At 43.4% G+C, this 25,615-nt stretch overlaps 1 protein-coding gene across 4 annotated transcripts in view; it reads left to right on the top strand.

Moving 5' to 3' along the window:
* Positions 1-25,615, top strand: part of SCAF8 (SR-related CTD associated factor 8) — a 204,305-nt gene that overhangs the window by 112,761 nt on the left and 65,929 nt on the right. The window contains exon 21 of one of the 4 annotated variants that reach the window (XM_057739333.1): positions 21,052-22,013. The exons of the other annotated variants lie outside the window; for them this stretch is intronic. The gene's annotated coding sequence lies outside the window, so the exon portion shown is untranslated. Of the gene's footprint in view, positions 1-21,051; positions 22,014-25,615 lie in introns of those variants that run through there. 4 annotated transcript variants of the gene reach the window in all.

The raw sequence follows: 25,615 nt of genomic DNA on the forward strand, positions 1-25,615 counted from the left end.
ATTTTTAGCAGGAAAATAAAAAGATCCTTTATTCATTTCACTTTACATATTCCTCTTATTGTTAAGGAAGATGGAAATAGAAAATTTGAGGTTCTAAAATATGTCAGTGAACGACCAAGACAGGTAACGTTTTTAGAAATATTAATAAAATTATTTGTAAGTAAAGAGGTTTTTTTTCTCAAAAGACATATAAATATACTCACCTCTTTATACAAATACACCTATAGAAGTGAGAAAATGATACAAGGGACATTGATAAAATAGACATATATGAAGATGTCATATCTATTTACACGTTTGTTTTTATCAGCATCTTTTGCATTGTTTACGCATTTTCCCCCATTTTTTTCTGGTTTCCTGAAACAAGTATGATAGAATTCTCTAGGTAGGTTTACCTAGTACAATGAGAAATATTCTGCCCAGAAGCCAAAACTTCCTGTCATTAAAAGTTTGCTCTTCTATATCAACTGTACCTCAGTTTAAAAAAAAAAAAGATTGCTCCTAAAAGCAAGAATCATAGAATAGCATTAGCTTTGTATTCAAACTTTCCTTCAGGTGTTATTTTTGGATACCATAAAGGTTAACATCTCTATTCTAGGGCATATAAGTTGCACCTTGTGCCCAGTGGCATAACAGTAAAACTTTGGGACAGTAATAATATAACTTTGTTCACCCAAATATTAGCTAAAAGTCATCTTGCAAAGTTGTCCACTGTATTCTACTTATTTCATGGTGTTTTTCCAATATGAGAAATCCCACTTTTTTAATTGAAATAAATTAGTAAAAAAATAAGTAAAAATTTGAGGCATAATGGTTTTTGCTAGAATTTATTCTGCCAAGAGTTATGCATATAAAGCAAAGTAACTGACTGAAAGAATAGGCCCACTGTGTATAAATAGAAAAGCATTTTAGAACGTGTTTCTACTCAAAAATTTTGTATCTTGAGTTCAGTTCTCCTGACTTTTTAATCTTCCTAATAATTGAACTTCAGTGAGGGGACTATATAGGGAAATTCTGGACTAAAAGGTTCTGGCCCATGAATCTTGCCTGGTTACTGAGAAAAATATAAAATTATGAGAGGTGAGGGTAGGGGGAGAGAATCTTGTAATTTAATTCTCTAAAAAATATTTTGCACTTCTAATCAAATGCAGATTGTTTTATTTTTAAGCAAATCGTTTTATTTTTAAGCAATCTTCCAGTTTTCCTACCTTGTAGCATTTTTGCCTCCGATGGTATAACCTGAAATAGAACAGGGCCACCACTCTGCCCTTGTCATGGTTAACTTTTCCTCAAAATTGCTCCAGTCTTATTTGCTTTAGGTCCAGGATATGTAGTTGGGATTCATTTTGGCCAAGCTAAGATTCTCTGTCACCTTACTTAAAATTAATGTGACTGTACATCCGGGTTTGCCCCAGAGAACCTCAGTTCATGCCTGTTGTCCCAGTGTAATTATTAATAGTGCTGCTTTTCACTTTTCCGTGGATAATAAATTATAAGTGCATCATGCTTTTAACTGCAGTCTCAGGTGAATACAATACGGTCATCACAAGTCACACAGCAACACGTGACATCGGAATGATCTACAAAGGAGAGTGGGACTCGGCAGGACTTGGCAGGTTAATCTCCTGAGTCTGAAGTGGAAGAAGCGGCAACTTTCCGATGTATTTGAGGAGCATTGATGCTAGATAGCTGATGCCCCAGAGTGGCTTCTAATCTTGAGTTAGACATTCCTCTCAACAAACATTTGTTGAGTCCCTGCTGTGTGCCCGGGGCCACAGGGAGCCACGGGGATGTGACAGAGAGCTGGCCTTATCCTCACGATGCTGCCAGGAATTGCCCAACTAGGCCCTGTCCAACCCACATAAACAGGTCACTGCAGAACTTCTCTTTCACTTTGTAAACCAAAGATGTAGGCTGTATGTTTGTAGTCTGCAGACTAAATGATTTTCCAACCTCGTAGCCTCAGCATGCCGCTTTATTGGATCTGCATTCAGTGCGGTGTTTCTATGTGAAGAAACCCTTGTACAAACTCAGGATTCTCTGAATCAGTTATGCACCTGTAGGGCCTGACACCCCTTGTACTAGTATCATAGCAGTTCCTTCAGAGAGACTGCCAGAATGTCCATTGTGATAAACACTTGAGAGCAAAACAAACTGATGATTTACTTCCAAAACCATTCAAATTAAGTACTTCTAAAACATCCTGACTTACTAAAAGTTAGTTATGCAGGACCTGCCATTGTTCCTAAACACAACTGCTAAAAACTGGGAAGTGAGGACCAGGGGCTCCCGAACAGCCCAGGCTGTTGTGACGAGGTCTGTTTTGGAGGATTACATAGACCTGGAAGGGCTAGGCCAGTATCTGTGGCTTGGGCAGGCCAGGAGGCGTGGCCAGGGCAGGCGGTCGAGGTGGATGTGGTCCAGCAAGGCTTATCATTAGGGGGCATCAGGCCACCTGCAAGTTGGTGGGGTGTGTTTGTAAGGCAGGTTGAAGGTCTGGGCCTGCGGGTCCAGACCACCCCTGGTCTGCTTGAGTGCAGACAGGTTTCCTGTGAAGTCCACGTGTGGCATCAGAGAATGAATTCAGGTTCATATCTCATAAATGGCTCTAAGAATCTTGAGCATCTGATTTTCTGCTCCAGAATAATTACATAGATGGGACTGACAGGTGTCCTGATAGATCAGGAAATTCCACCATAGTCCAGCAACGAGACTAGTGTCTAGTGTAGAGCTGATAGCAGCAGTGACAGCTGGTAGCTTTACATTGTGAGATAAGACAGAAAACGCTTAATAAAGAGCAAAAACCAGCCAAAGGCCATGCACTGTGTCCAAATATGCCACTGCAGACTGAGCTGAATTTACGTTGCATGCGCAATTATAGTTCTGAAAAAATATCTTTTTGAATAGCTCGTTTCTCCACATTGTAGATAACTGAGATTTAGTGTTTATTGTAGACAAGTCATCTGTTTTCTTTCCAAGTTAGCTCTTATGTCTAAATACAACCAGAGAGGCACATTGAAGTCTGGGAGGCTTTTGGTTTTGTCGTTGTTTTATTTTTCCTGGTTGATTTTCAAGGGACCAACTTTTGGATTTTAATTTTAGGCATTTGAGAGGGATACGGCTGTGGCCCTGACTTTTTCTTGCATATGTAGAACATTGAGGTCCATTCTTTTTCCTCTAACACCAAATGGCTTTCTGAATGTATGCTGCTTAATTGTCTTTTTCATTTGAAAACGCTGAAGTTCTTCCCGTATAATTAAGAAAGTTTAATTTTGTTGAATAAAAACAGTAGCAAGTCTGTTTTACTTGAAACTGAGTGCAAAGGTTGTTCCACGTAAAGCTTGCAGTATTAAGTCATGTAAAAAGCATGGGCCTTTGAGGTTGATCTGCTTCAAATCCGGTATCCGCACGTGAATTGTCCAAGCCTCAGTCCCCTCATGTGGAACAGGCGTGCTAGTCACGGTACCTTCCTTGGAGAGCTCTTAGGGGATTGCATGAGATAACATCGATCCAGTCTTAGCACAGTGCCTGGCATGTACTTGAGTACTCATGATTGTTATTATTTTATTTAGATGTTTCTTTTGAAGGCTCCTGTATGCTTACATAGGCTTGAAAATCCCTGTAAGTGGCAGGCAGTGCGCCTGCCGGAATCCACTGCTGTTGCCGAGCCACAAGCTGGCCCTGACTCGAGGGAGGACGGGAGGCAGAGGATCACTGTGATGCCCTTGGACATGGGGGTCTGGCCCACAGGGAAAGGAATGTTCGGGAGAGATCAGTGGGTGGTAGGGAAAACGTATGTTCGATAGTAAAGGAAAAGAGCTTGGTTTTTACTCTGTCGGATAAAAAACACCATAGCAAACTTTAGTTTTCCCTAAAAAATCACTTCTGACCATCGGTGACCGTATCTGGAAGCAATCATTCCCCACCCCGCCCCGCCCCGCCCCGCCCCCTGCTTAGGTCTCACAGAACTCTTGGCTAACAATTATTTGGGTGGATATTCATTTTTCATTTCATGTCAGCCTTATGCTGTGTATGCATATGTTGTATGTATTTCTGTCTGAGGAGCGAACAGAAGGCATCTTGTATTTATTGGATTTGATGGTTCTTCAAGAATCTAAACGGGAAGTGGGTGTGGGTTGCATGCTGACTTGTTTCCAAAGTCCAAATATCTCTGGTGCCCCAAGCAGACTCTTGGTGATCAGCGCTGCCCTGCTGTGCCGCTGAGCCGCGTTCCCCTAATGGGGAAAACACTTGGCAGAAAGCAGTTTATAAAAGACACTTTTTTGGAAAGTCCTGAACATTCCTGACATTCTCCAAGGAAATTCTGTTTAAAATGACCGCTATTCATTATACTCAGCTGAAAATATTCATCCCATATCCTCGTAAGTGCTCAATTAGGTTGAGTGTTTATATACATTAAAACTTAGCCTTGCCTGTATTTATGAAGTGTAAGGGAGCACTAGGTAAACAGACTCCTCCCTTCCACTCGACTGTGGAAAGGAGACACTGGTAGGATTGTGCACGTTTGTGTTTGGGGTGGGAAGTTCTCTCTCTCTTACGCCTACCTGTGGAACGCAGACACAGGGCCGGGTGGAGCAGGGCGCGAGGTGCGGCGGGAGGTGATGAGAGCGACGGATGCCCGCGCAGGCGATGTAGGCGGAGCCATGAGCGTGTCCAGGGAGGGCTGCCGCTGGAAGACACCCCCAGGGGTGTGAGGGCCGAGCCGCAGTGGGCGGCTGTGTCCGTCAGGAGGTCGTGGGGAGCGCACGGTACAATAAGCCTCGAGCGTGAGGGCTGGAAGAATGAGGGGCCCAGGCTATGGACTTGTGTAATGTCAGCCGACAGATTTATATGTGGCAGTGTTATCTTTCTGTTTCTCTAGAGGGAAAGAGCCACTCATTGGGAGGGAGGTGGTGAATGGGCTGGGAATTCTTATTAATCTGCCTGCCTGATTTTCAAAAGACAGTACTTTAGCCATGATCCCTCTAGTTTGGAGCAAGGAGATAGTGTATAACTTTGTTTCCTACCAATCGAAGGTGGGCAGATGGACTTTGACAGGTAACTGGGACAGACAGAGTGAAAAGAGTGTTGGAAGCTGGGGTTTGAATCCTGGCTCTGACACCTGCCTTCCACAATTATCACACCTGAGACGGTGCTCATCCATGAGGCGGCCTTAACACCTGTCTTATAAAAATGTGAGGCTAACAGGACAGGCCTAGCATATGCTCTGTGAACGTTCTATCAGTGACGTCATCTATGATGAGACCATCATCACCCAGGTTCTTCCATGTAGCCAGCGTGTCAGCATTAAACCTGTGCTTTGTATAATCAGTGTTACAAGGACAGAGCATCTGGCCTCAGAGTGTAGGAAGACGTCCCTCATGGCCACCTGCAGTAGCCCTAGAGCATCCCTAGTGTTAAGGACTTAGTACAAAACCATTCATTCAGCACTGAGTAGCTGTTACAGGCATTTCAGTAGACACAGGTTCTGGTTCTCCCGTAATGATAAAAATGCACATCCCAACTTGGAGTTCAAAAAAACTGAATATGACCTCATGCCTCTCCTGCGCTGCTGCAGATGGTGTTAGAAAACAACCTCAGCAGCAGCAAAATTGGCAAAAATGACGACGGGTTTTAACTGCCTGTTACAAACAGGCTTCATGTAATAGCAGTTTGGCTTCATACAGTAGCAGTTTTGTGCCCTGAGAGCTGCAGGCATCTGACCGTTGATTGTCCTGAAGACCAGATGACCAGTTACCTACAACATGTCCCCCACCCACTGCTCCCTAAAGCTGCGGTGCTGTCCATGGGGGCCTGCGTGGGGCCTGGATCAACGGATAAAAAGGACACTTCACGTTCTGTTTTTTCTTTCCAAGAGGTTAATACACACACCATGCTTCCCATTTCCTCTGTATTTCACTGCTTGTACTTGTGCTAATTCTAGTAATAGTCTCTTGTGTACACATATTCTCTTTATCTGCTTCTTTGTTCTCTTTCCCATCCAAGGAAAGCAGAGAATGTCCTGCCCAGCCTTCTAGGCATTCCCCCAAATATTTATTGGGACCCTGTGCATGACACTATACTGGCTTTATAGTTGACACAAGGTTGAATAAGACATTAGTCCCATATCTGCCAAACTCAGAATCTCATAGAGCTGATGGTTTCTAAACCAAAAGCTGTAGGACAAGGTAGAAAGTCAGTGCCACAGTGTGAGACTTTTTTTTTTAACTATATTTTCAGTTTTCAAATGAAAAAAAAAAAAGCATTTGTATAGATTTTGGAATGTTCTATGTCATTGTTCAAAATAGTATAGAAAAAGGAGACATTGTTAACTATAAAGAATGAGTACATATTGGTCATCAGTTTGGCTTAAGACTTTGTTTACTGCAGGCATGTTGTCTAGTTAGAGGCTCTGAGTATAGTGGCAACAGAAGGCAGGAAAGGACAGAAACCAAATGTGTACCCACTGTGTTGCATGTGACTCCAAGGGACTCAGGTCTGGTGGCAAAGAGGGATTTACCTGAAAGGTGTCATAAAGACGGTTCGTCTCGTGAGTTCTAAAGATGGTAGGGGCTGTGATTGTACAGACAGATGGATGGCTGGGGGACGGGGAAGCCAGCCTAAGAAAACCAAATGAACCTCTTTGGGAGGTTGACTGTTTTGTAAAGTCTGATTCCAAGTTTGCTAAGGGCAGAACACAGGGGAAATGGCATAGTGCTGAGAAAGGGAATGATGTAAATAGAATGTGATGTGGTTTTAAGTGTTTTTATGACTTTATCCAGTAGGTTGGGAACGATTAAAGGCAGGTCACCAATAAAGAGTCTCGGTTAAGCTTTTTTCGCAAGGACACAAAACATTATTTAAGACATGCTGTTTATTAACCTTAGATGTGAAAGATTTATAAAAGGCAAAAACTACAGTGATGCTTCGTATTACCAAGTCCCAGAAAATCTTGGCTCTGGTTCTAAAAATCTTGAAATAAAATGTTTTCTGGAACATTAGTTGGAAGACAGCTTGCTATCACCAAATTGTTAGTCTGTGGTAGAAACTCAAAACTGCTAACAGATGCACCCTACAGAGTTTTAAAATATGGAATTATTTCAGCCAGCTGCCAAACCATTGATCTATATAACTTTCTTAAACTATGAAATATGGCTGTAAACCTCCATAACTGTTTAGCTGAGAAAAAGTGTTCCGCTTTATACTATATACTGAAAAAATCTGATTTCCAGACCGCCTTGGCTTCACTAGAATTAAGCTATTTAAATTAATTCAGGAGTTGATCTAAAAATAGCTTAGATTAAATTCAGTTTTTAAAAGTTAGAATTTAGGTTATAGTCCTTGACTCTGTCTGTAACTGTGTAACCTTGGATAGGTTTCTTAGCATGCCTAAGAAATTTCAAGATTCCTTTAAGTCCATATTTCCAGTTTGGGCACTTAAGATTAGTATAATGCATGTATAATCAATCTATGTTATTAGACTATATTTAGGAAAATTCCCAAGTATTTGCATTAGTTCATGAGGTTACTCGGGCATAGGGGCTCAGATCCACTCTATACCCACGGGCATTATCGTATTTGCTCCCATGTAGAAGTTGAATAGGGTAGGGGAAGTAAACAGAGGGTCTTTGGGAGTTAGATTCCACTCCTGGACACATCTGCCAGTCACCTCAAAGTGGGAGCATCAGGATAGACTCCCTGGACCCGTGGTGGTGGAAGGAAGCGGCCTCCGCAACAGCAGGATGCGGTTCAGGCTAAGATACGTGATCACCCTGGGCAGTGCCATCCTGCCCCACACAAATCTCACCACATCTGAAGTTTCCATACATTGAGGAACACATTTTGAATGTGTCCCTTGGAGAATGACCTAGATTCAGGGGGGACTGTATATGTCAGATGAGAGTGAATGTGTTTGTCTTGGAGACCATTTGAGCAGTTTTATGGCTACTGGCTTAAGTGAGGCACAGTTGAAGGATTGACCGTACTATCCCTTGTAACACCCGGAAGCACAGATCTGGGTTTCCTCCCCTTGGAGATGTCCTAGTAGAAGTGGAAACCTCAGGAGAGAGGCCCTGCCACTGAGGAGGCTGTTGGACACAGGCCACTTTCAGGGAACTCAGACAACTCAGGGATCCAAGCAGGCGTCCGTCTGATGACATGTAAGCCCCTATGGGCTTTGCGATTCTGTACTTCTAGTTCTTTTATACTTTTCTGTAGTTGTGGTTACCCAGTGCATCATGTGTCAGTTCCAAATTGTTGCTGTAAAATATATGCTATTTGAGGTTGTCTCCTTTTACTTAAGACTGTGACTCAAAACTGAAAAGTTTGGGTTACCTTGTGTGAAAAGGGCATCAGTTTCAACCTGGTTCATTTCATGAGACCCGTTATCACCCTTCAGGGAGGAACTTGATGGAAAGGTAGAGGGAGGCACAGTGAAACTGCAGGGCCTAATCTGCATATCTACGCTTCTCGATGCCAGAGAGCAGAGCAATTCTTACAGGTTAAAGCGAGATGTGTTTTTTTCCCTTAATTCTTGAAAATAAAAATCATATAGGCAAGTTATTAAGGAGAGACATTTTAATATATTTTGAATTTTTTTTAAATATATTTATTTTTTGTAAATGTAAAAGGAAGTCCTTCCTTAGAACTTTGGGTGCGAGCCAAAAGCCCAGTATCATTAACTATAACTGATAAATGATGGCCAAGTTCCTGGTTCTGGTCAGTGCTGCTCTGACCTAAGATCAGATATTTGTCCTTGTCCTTTTGAACAGGGGAAGGGATTCAGAAGCCATGGGAACTTTGCTTCCAGCATGTTCCCACGTGGAAACAAGAAGCCACCAGTTGCTCTGATGGGGAGTGTTGGTCCCTTAGCACCACACCTGCTTCCTGGTCACACATTTCTCCTGACCCAAAAGGGACACGCCCTTCAGAAATGGAAGGAATTGTTTTCCTGGTCACGGATGTACCTTCTTAATGCAGTTCATAAACAAGGTTAACTATTGACTTCCCCCAAATACACTGTAGATGGCCAGGTGTTCTTAAATGCAGTGCGTCTCCATCACCTAGGATGCTGGTTTCAGGTGCTGTAGGATTGACCTGAAGGCTCTTGCTTTTCTACACTAAGTGGCTGCAGAGTGCTTTGCTCTGGGAATGTCAGGTGACCACTCCTCCATGGTCTTCCTCCTCTACCCCTGCCACACACCCCCTCTCTCACTTTTCCACACCCGTCATCCTCTCTCTCACACATTCTCTCTGTCCTCATTTAGAGACAGCCTAGAGAGCACCTGTCTGAAACAGTGCCCGTCCCAAGGCCCCGTGACTCTCTTTTTTCCTACCCTGTTTGCTTTAGCAGCGCACGTCTGTTCACTTGTCTATTTCTCTCTCTCCGGGCATGCAAGCTCCCTGAAGACAGGCGGTGCTTTAATCACCTCCTCGTCTCCAGCTTCTAAAGCATTCCAAGGCATATGAGAAGCTCTCAGTAATTATCTGAGGGAGGCAAAGGAGAGAACGTTTGTAACGGGAGTGTTCTCACAGTCCTGACAGCATCTTCAGTTCTAGATTGCCCCTCTTGCTGTGGACATGAACACAACCTCTGAGGTACCTACCCACTCCACTCCCTGGTAGGGGGCTAGGAAAGATACAGGATGTCCAATTAAACTGAATTTCAGGTACACAAGAAATTTTAGTATAAATATGCACTGTGCAATATTTGGGATGTACTTATACTAAAAATTACTTCTTGTGTATTTTCATTAGCTAGGCTTGACAACCCTACCCTGTCATTCCCTGATATATATTGACTTGCCATGAATTAGGATGTTTTCGTGTTCTTTACAGTTTTCCTAAAAGAAATCAGCTCTATGTCAGCCTTGCCCCCAGTGTCTGGCACCACTGGTGGAGCCATGGTTCATTCAGAACTTTTCTTTGACCGAAATATGTCTGATGAGTGATATTTATGTATGCAAACCCCCGCCCCCAACTTCTCTTTTTCTCCCGCTCAACAAAACATATTGAATATAAGTGATAAGGACTGTTATAGGGATAACCTTGAATCCTTTCTGATTTATTATTTAAAACAAGTAATTTGCAAAACAAGTAATTTGCAAATTTGAACTTTATTATTGTAACTAAATCTAAGAAATGACTTGAGATACCTTTCTTAGCTGACTACAGATTTACTTTGAGATTGAAGATGGGTGGGCTAGATTTAGTATTAAGTGAGGATTGTGGATTTCATTTTACTTCTTTGAAAGGGAAAAAAATGTCTTGGACTCAAAGAGGACCTTTCTGAAGAGCTAGAGATGGCTCAGTAAAAGCTTATGTAACTGCTAGGATGGAGGTCATTGACAGTGAGTTGACACTTTCATTTTTACATGTAACAAGACAAAATAGGAATCCTTCTAACCCCACTGGCAGGGCCATTGAAAGAGTTGAACGACAAGCTTTTTGAGAACACAGAGGGCCATATAAGTGAGAAGTGAGAACATCTTTTTCAGTTTATAGTCACCACCAAATGTTTACCTGTTACTTAACTGTCAAAATTGCCTAGGCAGTTTAAATCAGAGATTTATCAGAGGCCTGAGGCACAGTTGGAATAAATCAAAAATAAAGAATATTCCATAGTATCCACTGAGGTAATTTTTAAATATTGCTTCAAAATGTAATTGAGTATTGATATAATTTTTTTAAAAGAGAAACCCTAATACACTACCACAAACTACCAAATTATAGCTTGAGTTTCATTTCTTTTTCTTTAATAAGAAATAAGTGAATAGACATATTTATTTGGGTCCTTTGATTGCAGTCAAGTATCTATCTATCGTTAGCACTTTTGAGATCCCTGAAGCATGGTTATTTTGAGTATAATGCAAACAAAAGAGTGGCATGTGAATGCCCATCTTCCTGTCGCCTGGCACCTGCTAGTTTTATGTGATTAAAACCCCTCATCGTAGGCTGCCTTCTCTGCTGTGTCGTGACTCTGTGCCCTGTTCTGACATGTTGGTGTAAGTCCAGCTCCTACTGTGTAAACCTTGGACCACTTCTGTAGAGTGACACTCTTTTAAGCATCCTGGGAGATGTTCCAAAGAGTAAGCCATAGAAAGTTTAAAAAAAAAAATTAAATTTGTAGTTTGTCATAATTCCAGAGAGAAAGAAAGCCAGAAATTTTGACAAAATTTTTGGCGAGTAGATCTTCCCGAGATGATTTGCTCACATGTGCGTTGCTGGCATCCCAAACCCAGCCATAGGTCGTCGATGCAGAGAAGCACTTTGTGGGCGGGGTTCGTCTTACAGCCTGACAGAAGTTTCCTGGCACTCCACCCACACCTAAAGCATCTACCACCACCCAGCTGCAGACCCCTGTTGCGTTGAAATGTGGTCCTCTGTGGAGGCAACATCACAGGGAAGAGAATGGACTTTGGTTTCAAGTGTGGGCCTCACCTCGCAGTAGCAGTAAGAGCTGAGGAGGTGACAGCCTCCAGGAGCTGCTCGTTCGGTTCGTGACAGCTGCTTGAAGGTCGGGAGAAGGACCAAGGTCCAGCCCCTGCCTCACACTTGGTACCTGGCACAGGTGACACAAACCCTTGTTTCCCCTCCTCTGCACTGCAATGAGAAGGGTTTACAAGCCCATTTTGGCTTTCTTGCCAGGGTTTACAAAGGCTCGCTAAGTTCAAGCAGCCATTGAAGCAAAAGGATAACTAGTTAAAGGCAAGGTTGTCCAAAGAGGCAGGAGTATTTTCTTGGAAATTGCCAGAGAGGACACAGGTATTTGATGTGTTTAGTGGCAGGTGGTTTGAAAAGTAAGCAGCAGTTTCTTTCGAAGATGGAAAGAGACAACTGAATTGCGAACTTGGCTGTCTTGACAGCAAAATTGGCTGTCTCAAAACAGACATTTTCTTGTTGTGTAACGCTTTCCTGTAAATAGTTGATAGTCAGGGCTCTGCTCGGGTTGTCCTGGGACCTGTTAGAATTTTGTTTTTAGTTCTCCTGCCTCCCAGCCAGGCCACTTATGCCAAGGACACCTGGCCCTGTCCTCACTTTCGATCAGATTTACTCCTTTTTGTACCCGTCGTTGTAAACAGTGTTGGGTAAGTGCCATCCTTCCTCGGGGGCTGCAATAGTTTCCTTACCAGTTGTACGCAAATGATAAACGTACCTACAACTTGGAAATTTTCTGTGGCCTGTTTCTCAGTGTGCATGTGATTGGGGGAAAGGAGGGAGAGACGTAAAGAGAAGGAGATTATTTAGGATTCCTAATATTTGCATAACGACTAACACTGAGTGGAAGAGGTTATTTCGTCTTGAATTATTATTTGTAGAGCAGATCGAGCTTTCTTTTAATACCCGTTGTAATTTCAGGGAAGGATTCATTCCCAGGGAAACATTTCCATCTCCCAAAATGTGATGCTTGAAGTTAACAAGGAACTGGCTGTGAAAAGGCCTCAAGAAGTCTCGAAGGGCCTTAGATGTCCGTCGAGAAGATGGCCCCTGAGTTGACAGGAAGAGAGGTTCATCCTAGGGAGTCTTCAGGAGCTCTCGTGTGGATCAGGGGCAGGCGGTATTTGGAGCACCCCTCATTTGACCTGATTCATTGATAGCGCCTAAAATCACTTCAGAACAAAGCTTTCCAAACAAAAGTCGTATCCATTAGGTCTGTGGCTTTTCAGACTCTGTCTGTGAGGCAGGAGCCTGCAGGGGCCCCTCAGGGATAGCAAAAACCCGCTTCTACTTGGCATTCCCGTGTCTCACAGGACGGATCCGCACAGCTTGAAAAACAGGAGATGAGTTACGAGCTAATACTGGCGTTCCTTGGCATTCGTAGCTCTAACGTGTCTGGTTTTGGCTGTTCCAACACGACTCACAGCGTGTGATAGTCTGTAGTTTTACTAAGGCACAGATGTGAATAGCCTTGACTGCAGGGCAGGTGGGGGGCAGTGTGTCTCAGGTGGGGAGTGGGCCCTGGGGACTGCGGTCACCGTGTCTCTGCTTGGCCTTATGCTACGCATCACTGCAGACCTGCTTTAGGGAGAAATTACATACTATAATGGGATTTGTCATTTGGAGGCTTGCGGATATCTGAGAGGTGCCCTCACAAATATCTAAGTCTTGTGTGAAAAGGCCCAGGACTCTGGACAGTGGGATGGAATGTGGGTGCCATGGGCTGGGGATTATGAGACGGGTCCTGGGAGGGTCCATGTCACACCCCTCGTGAGCGCGTGCGAGGTCCCGAGGTGGTACGGCAGCTCTCAGACACTGCAGGTGAAGGGACTTTCTTATCCCACCTCCTGGACTTCTAAGGAATGATTATGGAAAGCCACCTATTAAAAATCACCTCCCTTTCTATTCTGTGCTTCAGATATGCGCAAGCCAAGACAGACGTCCCTGAGACTGTGCTGCATTTGTAGAAAAAAGAATGCCTATTAGTGGTTCATTAACTTGGCTCATGTTTGGAAATTTCCGTGAGCTTGTTAAAATAAGACACTGTGCCTTCCTGAAAACTGCTACTCTGTTAAAAGAAAGAAAGAAAGAAAGAAAAAAAGAAAAGGATGTGCACTTCACGTGCGGTGTTTCTCTCTGACATCAAGGTTTTATGACTTAAGATGCTGAGGGGACCTCGATTAGGTATGGAGAAGCTGGTAGGAGCGTTAGTGCGTCCTCTCTGCTCTGTGGTTTTAAGTGTAACTAGGACCCGGTTGTTGCATTTACTGATCCTGCCTCCTCTGTGGACATGGAGCCCCACTTCCTGTCTTAGTCATTGTAAGAGCTCACGGGAGAAAGACTGAAATGAAGACAGATGGACGTAACTCAGATAACTTACCAAAACAGACATGAAACCATTTTCTAGCTAAAGCCCTCCAAATGCACTTGAGGAGTAATACTCTGTCTTTTTTTCTTTCTTTAATTTCGTTCACTTCCCTTCCTGGTGGTGCTTTGAAACAGCCAATTCCCGATTTCAAACGCTTATTCTAGGTAAGGAGGTGAAGCGTGTGCACACAGAATAAAGATCTGGCCGAGGCACAGCTGAGCCCCCGTGGAGGGGCATGGGTGCAGGAGGCCGGGCGGGGTCCCGGGCTTGTTCTCCCCTGCTGCCTATGCCCTACAACCCCAAGGCCTCACTGCTCCCACAGCTTGCTGTCCCTCGGGGCTGGGAGTGGGTGTGCCTGTCCTGAGGATTCCCGTGGTTACCTTTCCTGGGGTCGTATGTTCTGGCCCCCAAGGAAAGTGAGTGCCTCGTCATTTCCTTGACTAAGTCATGTCAATTCTCTGCCACTAATCCAGTTTGCAAATTAAAAAAAAGAAAAAAGAAAAGAGCATCTGCTCAACTGGGTGGCCATCTAGTCTCTTCCAATTGTGAAGACAGCTGAGGACACCAGATTGAATTTGCTTTAAGCAAACTGGATATGTGAAAATTGAAAATTTTTAAAGTGGATGATTGTTCACTTTTCAAAAGCTCCTTTACCCTACGAAAAAGATGAACAGGAGGATTTCTTTAAACACCAACTTCTTCCAGTACTCTAAAAATAAGATGTAATTAAGCTTCCATGCTTCTAGAGCTTACTTTATGCATAAAGGTGGCATGTGGTTAAAAAATGTTGAAAGTCTTTTAAAATGAACTTTTTCAATTAGTAAAGTTATCTGATGGGTTCAATTTTAATGAATACATACATGTTAATTTTTGGCTCTGCCTGGGGAAGGGAGAGAATACATCCTACTACGGATAGCTTGAACGTGACAAAGTTAAAAATGAGGGCAGTGCGTCATGTGACCTGCCACTCATTAATCGTACAGGATCTATCCCGGGAAACCCAAAGTCAAACATTTTAACCTTGAAGCTAGAAGGAGCGCTGCCTCAAGCCAGCTCTCATGTAAAACTCATGAGCACGTAGCATCAGCTCCCAGCCTAAGGGCCTCCGAGACTCGAGGTGATTCCCCTGTGTTCATGCATGGGCGTGAGTGTCGTAGGCTGTTTTACACGAGTTGTCTAGCGTGATTAAGGGTTTAGCTGGTAGACTTTATACTTCCTGGCTGACTGTGTAGGATTACTTCACTCTCATTCATGCAGACCTTCATTCAACATTGAATGTCCATTGAGAAGCCCTGTGCCAAGGAGTTGGCATCTCACAGCAGCAAAGGCAGGCCTTGGCCTTGCTCTCCTGGAGCGTGCCGGCTGGTCTGCCCAGCCCGTACACCTGGCAGCGTGGCTTCAGGTTCTAGAACGGTGCCTTTGATAACCCACTCTTTTCTTCTTCTCATTCTGCTGCTAGTCATCTCTCCTACCCCTGCCCCAGAGTGCGGGCTGTGACGGTGTCAAAGTGCAGACTTGTCAGGTCACATGTGAGTTGTCAACAGAAACTGTTTTTGTTTTTCTTGTACTTCAGCAAGGGCACAAGCTTTGACTTTAAAAAAATATATGGAAGTACCGATTCCTTGTTGCTTGTGGCGATTCTCTCCTCCGAGTAGGAGTGGCCCAGAGAGAGAGAGAAAGGTTGGGAGGGGGAGGAGGGAGGTGGAGGCTAGTTTGGCTGTTGGGAGCAGAGAGGAGAAGGGAAGGGTCCTGACCAGAGTGGTGTGGAGTGTGTGGTCCGTCAGCATCACTGACGCCTTCACAAGCAAGGTGAGGGGTTGTGGGCCTCTTTCGTGTACTTTTCCAATCAGTCATGGAGGCGCTCAGAGTCCAGGGAAGGAGGGAGATGATGATGAGGACACAGTGTTACCGGGTGTGTGGACCAGGGAGGGCTGGGAACGGGGCCTCGGCTACTGGAGAAGGCCTTGCAAGGAGGCGGCCATCAAGTAGAGTATTTTCAATGGCTGACTAAGCACTGTCAGGTAGAGAAGAGAGGGAAGAGCATCGCACACAGAGGGAATGCCAGACGTCAGCCTCGCTCCTAAAACCCAAGCATCAGTCACCATCTCTGTTCTCTCCTTGTGTTGCCAGGGCTCCTGAGAACGGGCTGGCAAAGGGGAGTCTTCATACCCTTTCTGCCTCCTCTGTGATGGGCACTTCCCACCACGCAGCCTCTCACCTACTCCCCACAGTTAGCCTCAGTGGTGGGTAGTAATCTCCATTTTACAGTTGAGGAAACACAGTAGCTAAGGAACTTGCCCAAGGACTGCATATCCAGTAAAGAGCAAGTTCGGAGCTGCAAGGCCACTGACGTGTCAGATTCCAAAGGGCACACTTTTAACCAGAATGCTGAACCGCTTTGCCATAAATGAGCTCGCTGGAGGGTTGTGCGGGACCCCAAGACCCTGTGCCCGAGGACCCCGTGCCTCCAGCCCGCCAGCTCACATGACGTTGGATTTCAGTGCCTCTGGCAACAGCTCAGTCTGTCGTGGTCCAGAAGGCTCTGTTATATTTGGATCACTCAGAAGTCTATGTTGTATTTGGCTCATTCATACCAAGTGGCATAATTTTGCAGGATTTAGTATCTAAGAGATTTGAATTAAGTGAATAAGGGACATTGTAGGGCATACAGTGCATGGTAGGACAAGAAATATGAGCATTAGCTAGACTCCCAACCTTTGTGCACCCATGGGCAAGTGTGAAACCTCTGAGCTTCAGATTTCTAATGTTTAAGATGAGAATTTTGTGCCCTGCAATTTCCAAGGTCTGTTTCAGTGCTAATATATATGACCCTTCTTTCTGTTATGTTGGAATTAAGTAGCTTCTTTGGGGAATCCAAAAAATTGTATGCACTGTACGTGTGTGGGCATGACACAGGAAACAAAACATGATCTCAGTTTAATAGAGGAGCCCCGGGTATCCCCAGTTGTAGAAATGAACTTCCGTAATAGGAAATAATTCCCTTTCTTTTAATTATTCTTACACTTGGTTCTTGGGAAGACCTGACTTCATACTGTTCTAATCTAATAGGACATGGCTCCACACATTTTAAGTAGGTTTTTAACTACGGAACAATAAAACATTTAGCACAGTATGTTAGAACATGTCTGCACACACTGCTACTCTCAGATGTGTGCCAGCCATCCTGCTCCCATATGGGCTGACCAAGTGGATCAGCTGGACGAGGCAGATGGGGGCTGGCATCCGTGAATAACTCTGGCACCTTCCCTTCGACCTGGCAGGGCAGGCTGGCTGAGGCTTGAATCTGAAAGCCTTTTGAAAGGACCTGGCTTTCTTGGTATTGCTCCATCTCCTCCTCATTTAGCCCACTGGTGGTTAATCCAATAGCATCAGTGCCGGAACAAATCACACCCTGGATAGGTTTTCTGTCCCCTGGCCTCACAATCACACGCCTCCTCCTTTTGTGGAGAATAGGAGACAGGACGGTGAATTCCAGTCCATCAGCTTGGCCCATCCCTGGCTGCTCTGATGAGAGTTTTACTGGGGGAAGAAGTGAAAGAGATTAATTACAGAGGGGTCAGAGCCTCTCTGTAAATTCTGTCTCTTTCTCAACTGTAATTTATAAGTGATTCTTCAGGCTGTAAGCAGCTTTCAGCCTGCCAGTAGGTCATTTGGAAATCAGATCACATTTACTACATAAGGAGGAAAAACGAGAAGTAGACCACAGACGCCTCTACGCTGTGGCTGAAGTTCACCTAATTCCTGTTTCTCTGTGCTGTTGGTTCACCTGTGGTCATTCCTGCTGGTCCTTACCCCTCCTCCTTCTGCGGCCCTGCACTCATGGAAGCCTGGCCGCTAGTTCTAGAGGCGGGTTTCCACGAGTAAGAAAGGGTGTGGCTGCTTTGGAAGCAGCTGAGCCTCCCCCTGCAGTGCTGGTCCCTGGTGGCCCCTCAGCAGCTGTGTGACCGACGGGTCCCAGTACAGGGTGACCATTCGCGTGTGTGTAGCTCAGGGATGTGGGAGAATCAGCCTGTGAAAGGAAAGCTGGATAATTTGGGGGCGAGGCACACTCAACTGGAAAGCTAGTCTCGGCCACTTTCTCGCTGTGTTGTCTTTGCCAGGTTACTTCACCTCTCTGAACCTTATTTTCTCATATGCAACGTGGGATTGATGAATCTGTCTACTTGACAGGGCTGTTTGTGTAGATTAAGTGAGATGTGTGTCAGGGACCTGGAACCAGTGGGACCCCCAGTGAGTGACAGCTAGATGAGGGGCCCAAGTCAATTCACCTTCGTGGTACCCATTTTATGAAAGAATAACAGCATTTCAAAATTAAGGATAGTTGCAGCCAATGTATCATTTATGACATCTTGAGCTGCAGAAAACTAGTTCTAGAACTTTTACAATTACCTTCCAAGTATTCCTTCTACCTCCAAACACTGCTACCTCTCAGTTTACTTTTTTAGAAAAGCCTTGCGCCACGTTCTCCTTGAAAAGTGGGATGTTTGGCCCCCTACTCTTCGTTTACTATGAAATTATAGCCAGTATTACCGGTGACCGTGCAGCGCACCGGTAACTGCTAACAAAGAGGGATCCCTGAAGGAGTGAGCATGCTCTTCACAGAAACTCTATTTAAGGAGTTAGGAATAAGCCCGCCTGCCTACAGTGTCACTCAGCGGCAGATCTCGGGAGTGCAGTGTCTGTCTTTGTGACTAAACTTTAGACGCAGAGGCTCGTGTTGGATTCGACACGTAAAGATGAGGCCCCACAGCACGTGTGGACACTTCTGCCCCGTGGTCCAGTGTGCACCACAGCGGCGTAGCCGGAAAGTGTGCAGGAGCTGGGGAACCGCAGCTGCAGTGGCTTTGATGGATGCCTTGTTACACTGGGCAAGGTGCTTCTCCCAACCCAGCTTCTTTGTGGAGGCGGCTGGATCTAGTTTGCAGGGTATTCTTTATGAGACACTCAATATATGAGGGGTAATAAGAGGAACAAAACGATGCGGAAGAGATGAATCATAGTAAATAGTGGATTCATCGGTATTCAGTGGTACCAGCCAGAGGCGGCACATAGGGGAGAAAGAGCTGGTCCTCCCTCTGCCCAGTGACTTGGTGACCCGCGTGCCCGTGTAACACTGGGGCAGATCCCCTAACCCTGAAACCTTAGCTGCCTCTTGTGTCACAGGGTCCCCTTTATAAGAAGTTCATGCCAGAGAGTTCATACACATGAAGGCACTTTGAAAACTCAAGTGCTTTCCAAGCGTGAGCTGTGTGACCGTCATCTCCGGCTCTCTGTATTGTTACTTGCACAAGGAGAACTTGGTGTTTCCTTTTTAATGTCCACCTTCTCCAGTGATGGATCGTTTTACATGCTCTTGTAACGATTCCATCAGGCACTTAGGATACGTGCTAACACAGCCCAGAAATCCACGGTCGTAAAAACACTTGCCAGAATTCCATAATAAATTTTATTTACTGATTGTTTATTTCAAGTTCATTTGTCAAGACAGAAATATTTATTTCTCTTACTTGGCGACAGAGAAACCCAGAAATTTAATGTGTTGATATACGTACGTGTGTTACTAGATCATACGCGTGGGTTCCCACCCCACGATTTGAGTAAACGTGTGTCCTTTCCCTTTTATTCCCCATTGTGGTCTCTGTGCCTTTTATCCCACAAATGCCGATTTGCTCTGGACAACAACCCTATCACGTGACAGCCTGTCAAATCTTATCCAGATTTAAGAAAACGGTTCTGTCCCTTTAGCATTGTAGCTTATTTCCATTATCCTTTTCTTTCTTGAGTAGTTTTTAAGTCAGCGTTTGGAGGATAAACTCATTAGCAAAACACTTGGAATCATCCCAGTAATAAATGATATCTTAGTGCCAGTTTTGTTTTGTGTGACTCATTCACACATTTCACACAGTTGTGTCTCCCCTTGTGCCAAAGCCACAGTAGAAAGAGAAAAACAATGATTCAGCTATTTGTCTGTCACCCATGCCAGCCATGATGCCTTAATATATTTGTATACATTTATATGTAATATAATAATGATATATTAGTGTGATATGATATAAATAATAAATCGTTTGTTTCGGCATCATCTAAGTTTTCCCAGCCACAGAGGCATAAAGATCAAATTAAAATTTTTGAATACAGTTTTTCAATTCCTGAAGCTTATCATGTTGTTGCTTATGGGAACTGGCCCTAAACTTCCAGGTATTGAACCTAATTCCTGGTTGTACCTATGACAGCTGTTGAAAGTCACAGTAAACTTTCCAGCCCCCATTCATTATCGTTTTAACAAGGCATGGTGAGGTAGTTTGCATGGTGATTAAAAGCATCAGTTTTAGGGCCAGACCTCCTGCGTTAGGGCCAGACCTCCTGCGTTTAGGTCCCACCTCTGCTTACCAGTGTGTGTGTCTTTGTAAAGTTATTTGACGTAATTACTTAAACTAGTCCAACTAGTTGGATTTTAGGGCTAGGTACCATGCTCTTACAGAATGCATCCATGTTGTTATACTTAATGTACTTTTCAACTTTTATGTAATTATTTAAGAAAACCAGTAGTTACCCAAAAATGAATAAAACCCAGACACCTCTTAGATCTTAAGGCAGTAAAAGATGTGGAAATGTCTATTTTCAGGATTTTACACCTATCACATCATCATTGAAGAAGATTTTTATTGACTTCAGATGCTAATAGATATGTTGCAAGTTCTTTGGTAGTTCATCTGGTTCTCATCACCAATCTAAACTAGGATAGTAGGCATCCCGGGCATAGGTGTTTTGAAGAGACTGAGATGGTTCTACCTGGTTGGGCTAAGGCGCTGTGAAGGCAGGACCGCGTGAACCCGCTAAAAGTTAGTTGGTGGCTTTCTTTTTAGACCTCATCCACTGAAGTCCTCTTAGTCTATACATGAAGAAACCAAGGCCCAGCAAGGTTAGGTGACATTGGTAGTTACTGGCGGAATCACATCTGGAGCTTGGGCACACTGACCTCCAAGACAGGGGTCACTCCTGAACCATACCCCCACGAGGAGAGAGATGAACACTCTGGTTCTTCCTGTTCCGCTGGAGGAAGACATGGCATTTTAGAGCACAGAAATTCATCAAACACTGAAACATGTGCTGTGGTGTTCACATCACCTCTTCTTTAGGAATTATCTTGGGGGAAAAAAATAAAAAACTAGGAAAAGTTATTCCGTTGATCAGTGATGACCAGTTATTGTTCCTTTTGTCAACAGGCAAGGTGATGAATGAAGTTCTGGCAGCTTCCTGTGTCCCAGGCCTTGTAGACATAAGTGAGACGTGCTTCAGAGTTCCAATGTGCATCACATCGGATCTTGTTTAAGGAAGCGTTAAAAGGAACCCACCGTTACCTATTGAAGGCTCTGTGCTCTCAGGCATTGTTTCTGATTGAATCCAGAGGTTGCAAGCATGCCTCCCTGTATTACCTGTTGGAGCAGGTTTAATTTTATAAATTTTAAACACAAACTCTATGAGTTTCTAGTCCATAATTGTTCTTTTTGAGGATCCACTCAGATGAACAGTATTGCATCTGTAAGCGATATGCACTACCACAGGAACAGAATTTTTTTGGCGTATAAATGGCAACAAACTCCAGCTGTAGTATCATCCTGTACCAGTGATGAAAAGGACAGATTGCAAGGAAACCATTCAGGGGGAAAATGTCATGTTGTATTGGAACTACAGATTACTAGAACCATAGCTTTAGCAAATCAAGGCTTTTTTTCCTTGAACACGACATGCATAAACTGTAGTTCTTGACTGGTGGCTTTAATGCATCGTTATCAGTCATCTCCTTTGGACGTTCTCAAACATTGAAAGCCTCAGCTTTCATTAAAAAAAAGAAATGCAAAAAGAAGTGCAGCCTTCGTGTCCTGATCTTACAAACAGCAGGCACCTGGTGGCAGATGAGAAGCCTAGCGGGAGAGGAAGGAAGGGACAATGAGTGGGCATATCACATTGTATCGTGAACATACTTTATAAGTACGTTTCTTATTTGCTTCTTATTCAGGCAGAGATTATAAAAGTTTGTTGCAAGTATCCAGACCAGGATTTGTGTTTCAGAAATTATCAGTGTTCACAATACTTGCAGGGAAAAAGAAACAAACTCGAATATGAGCACTCTTTACACTTAAAAGAATATTTTTATCATTCTTTTATTTGTTTTGGCTCTGTCACAAATTAAAGTGCTTGGAATGCTGTAGTCTGTGGTCTCTTGACATTTAATCAATGAGAACCTAACACTTTCACAGTATGCTGTCACTTTGGACATTCATAATAAAAATTGAAATGAATTTTGGTTGGTAGTCATTTATTTTGCTTTGTAGCTTAGCACATCTTTTGTGGTTCATCTTTGCCTATCAGCCAAGTGATTTGTATGGCTGTATATCTAGACATAGAGATACGTACATAGTTAAGGCCTTTCACAGTGCCTCACTGTCGTTTTATATATTTTAACAGCCACTCTTTATTTGTTGAAAGGCTGAGATATTTTTGAATGCCAGGGGCTTTTCAATTGTGCATTCTACAATACGGATTAAAGATAATTCTTGAGGATTCTGCCTTAGCTTTCTTCACTTTCTGATTATACCGTATTTTCTAATTAAATTCATTATAGTATCATTATAATATATTTTTACATTCTCTATTAAAAATGTAGAAAATTGGAGAAGGCTGTGGGCAATCTGGCTCCAGCTATAGGCTGTTCAATCACATCTTTTTTGTTTGATTCCACCCCATGTGTTGTGCCTTGGAATATATTTTTATGTATTCCACAATATTGTAGCAAGCAATTAAAAAACTCCAAAGAAACCCAAACACGTGAGCCTGTATAGGAAACGTAGACCTTGCTTGGCACTTGTACTGCATTTGATATGGAAATAAGAAAAGATCCCGTTCCTTTATTCTTTTGTAACTAAACCTGCAATTGGCGGATACACCACTCATCCAGCTCCCAGCTCCCACCCCACCTGCTCCCACCCCACCAGCATCCCCCAAAAAAGGAACAGCATGGATTTGGGGATCAACATGGGCATTCTAGTGCATATATGAGCAAATGACTTTAGAACTCTTCAGTTAGGGGAAAGAAAACCTACCAGGAGGTTCTGGGTTCTTTTCAGGGGGTGTGGCAGGAGAAAGAGTAGAATAGTGAACAGACTTAAAAATAGGGTCATTCATTTAGACTGAGTTGTGTACAGTGTTTGCACTTAGCTGGAGGTGCATTTCTGTGATCAGGTGTCCATGCAGAGCCCATCTGTTAGAAGAGTAGCCTTTTCAAAATCCCAAGGCACTATGATAAGGGCAGAGGTTGATGCTTTTGTTCCCTGGGTGAGTTCCCTTTTCCAAAGCCTCTCTCTGCCTGAGCATCTGGACAAGCTCTCTGTGTGAATCAGCATGAATATTTAATAGTCCACACTGCATCCCTGGCCTTCAGTCTACAGCAAAGGAAAGCTTTCAAAAGTCACCATCCTCTAGGCACTTAAAACATATTGACAAACGGAAGCTATTAGGTATTTACACAATTAGAAAGAATCCTTGATGTAGGGTATTTGGTTTTATAAGTAAACACTGGCTTCTCACGTGAATTCTAAAATTGAGGTCTCATACAGATGAGATGGGTGGTCTTAAGCAATGTCTTTGTGGTTAATAAATTCTTCAGAGAAGGAAAAAAAAAAAACCCAAACATCTGTTTCAGAATGGTCCCCGCATAGGAATTACACATAGATGATTACTTATATTCAAAGCAATTTGTGTTTTAAATGATGAAAGAACACAAGTAGTTAAGAAAATGGTTGAGTGATGCTTTAGAAGAAAACCTCTTTCTGATCATTTTAGTAATTTTCCTAAATCTGCTGTTTCTGCATCCATTTATTAAAATTGGGGAATATTCCACACTACTACAGATGGCATCAAATCACATCATTTTTATGACTGGGCTTTCCCTCAGGGGACTACTTGAGGATTATCAGGAGAGGAGCCTAGCGCAGTGTTTAGACTGGGGCATATTTATTGTTTTATAAATAGTTACTGCACGTTTTAGCATCTGTGAGAAATGTTATGTTTACTTCTCTTATTTCTTCTGAGGTATACATCTCTTCCAAAACATTTTTTTTGAATATCATAGAAAAAGACTCTGCCCATGGGCTATCAGGAAATAAGATGAGGGAATTCCCTGACGGTCCAGTGGTTAGGACTCAGGGCTTTTACTACTGAGGGTGAGGGTTCGATCCCTGGTTGAGGAACTAAGATGCCACAAATCTCAAGGTGCGGCTGAAAAAGGAAAAAAGGAAAAAAAAAAAAGAAATAAAATGAAGCTTATTTTCACATTCTTGTGTTATTGCAAAAATTATTTTTTAATCCAAAAATATACAAACAAATCATATATAGACAGTTTAGGAAAGAAAATTGTGAACTAGAAAAAAAAATATATATATACATTTTATTATCTAAACTCTTTATATGCAAGCCCAAGTACAATAGTCAATTGCATTTTCTAAAAAAGATAACATTCATAATATTAATACAAATTTTAAAATCCACCAAAGGGTCCGCAGCTTAGAAATAAATGTGGCTTTCAACTGGCTGAGACTAACAGCTTGCACGGCTGGGAAAGAACTTGATACACCTTTTATAATTTTGCCTGGATGATCATTGGTGAGAAGACTGTTCTTTAGTAGAAGCAATTGCTATTCCAAAGATTAAAAAAAAAAACTGAATGAAGACGGAGCCAAATTCTCATTTTATGTCATCTTAAAGGATCCTTCACAAAGAGCTGCGTTAATTTTAAAAGTCCCCCGCACAACATCAAACAAATGAAGAGCCACAGCAAACAGACACTTAGTGGGCCCTCCTCCTCACTGCAACATGCCTATCCTTTCGTTACTGACAGGAAAAAGAAAAAAGCTAAGGAGGAAAAGGAAGTCAGAAATGCCCAAGGTATCAAGAGTCTTACTTTGCCTGTGTAAACATAAGCACACGCACACACTTCAGAGGCCTAGAGGCCCTGACAGAGAGGCCCAGATCCACATAGGTCACAGAAGCAAAGCTTCCCAGGACAAGGCCTGGCGGGGGCTGCCAGGAGGCCCCGGGCAAGGGGTGGACAAGCTGGGGTCCTGCCACTAGAGCTGGTGCAGAGCTGCCTCCCCAGAAAGGGACCACCAGCTCCAGAGATGGAGACCCGCACCTCACCTGACGGCAGCTGAAACCCCGTCTCCTTCACACTCTGTGGCTCCAGCCCACAAGTTTGGCTTTTTGCTAGAATGTTATACATTTGTCTCCAAACACCAATACTCTGTTGTGCGTCCTATGTGTATTAATTTAGTGCTTACAAAATGCACAGGACTGGTTTGAGATCAGAGGTGAAGCAGGGAATGAAAATGATGCTCGTGGTCACCACTGGGATCTGCACCTTAGAAAGGAAGACAGGGGTGTGTTGTGTAAAACAGAACTAAACACCAAGGAGGCTCATGTGGGCAGGTACCAACCAAGAGTTTCCCTAAAAATGACTGTTTTTTTATTAGCTCAACTTTCCACTGTAGAAAAAAAAGAGTTCTTACAGCTTATCTTTTTTCTGTTTTCTAGCCAGTGATAAGTGTATTGTGTATTTAGTTTTGAGAATCTTGGAATTATATTTAACAGTGAACCATTCCTAGTTGAAAGTATAATATTTCTAAGGACTTACCTGATTTCCGTGGCCTGGCAGCAAGTTCCCTGGATAGAGATTTCACAAATAGGTTCTCCGATTGGACATTCCTCACAACAGATCCTGAACAGGACCACTCT

The sequence above is a fragment of the Hippopotamus amphibius genome, chromosome 6 (genome assembly GCF_030028045.1).
Source record: "Hippopotamus amphibius kiboko isolate mHipAmp2 chromosome 6, mHipAmp2.hap2, whole genome shotgun sequence".
In the NCBI taxonomy this organism is placed as follows: domain Eukaryota; kingdom Metazoa; phylum Chordata; class Mammalia; order Artiodactyla; family Hippopotamidae; genus Hippopotamus; species Hippopotamus amphibius.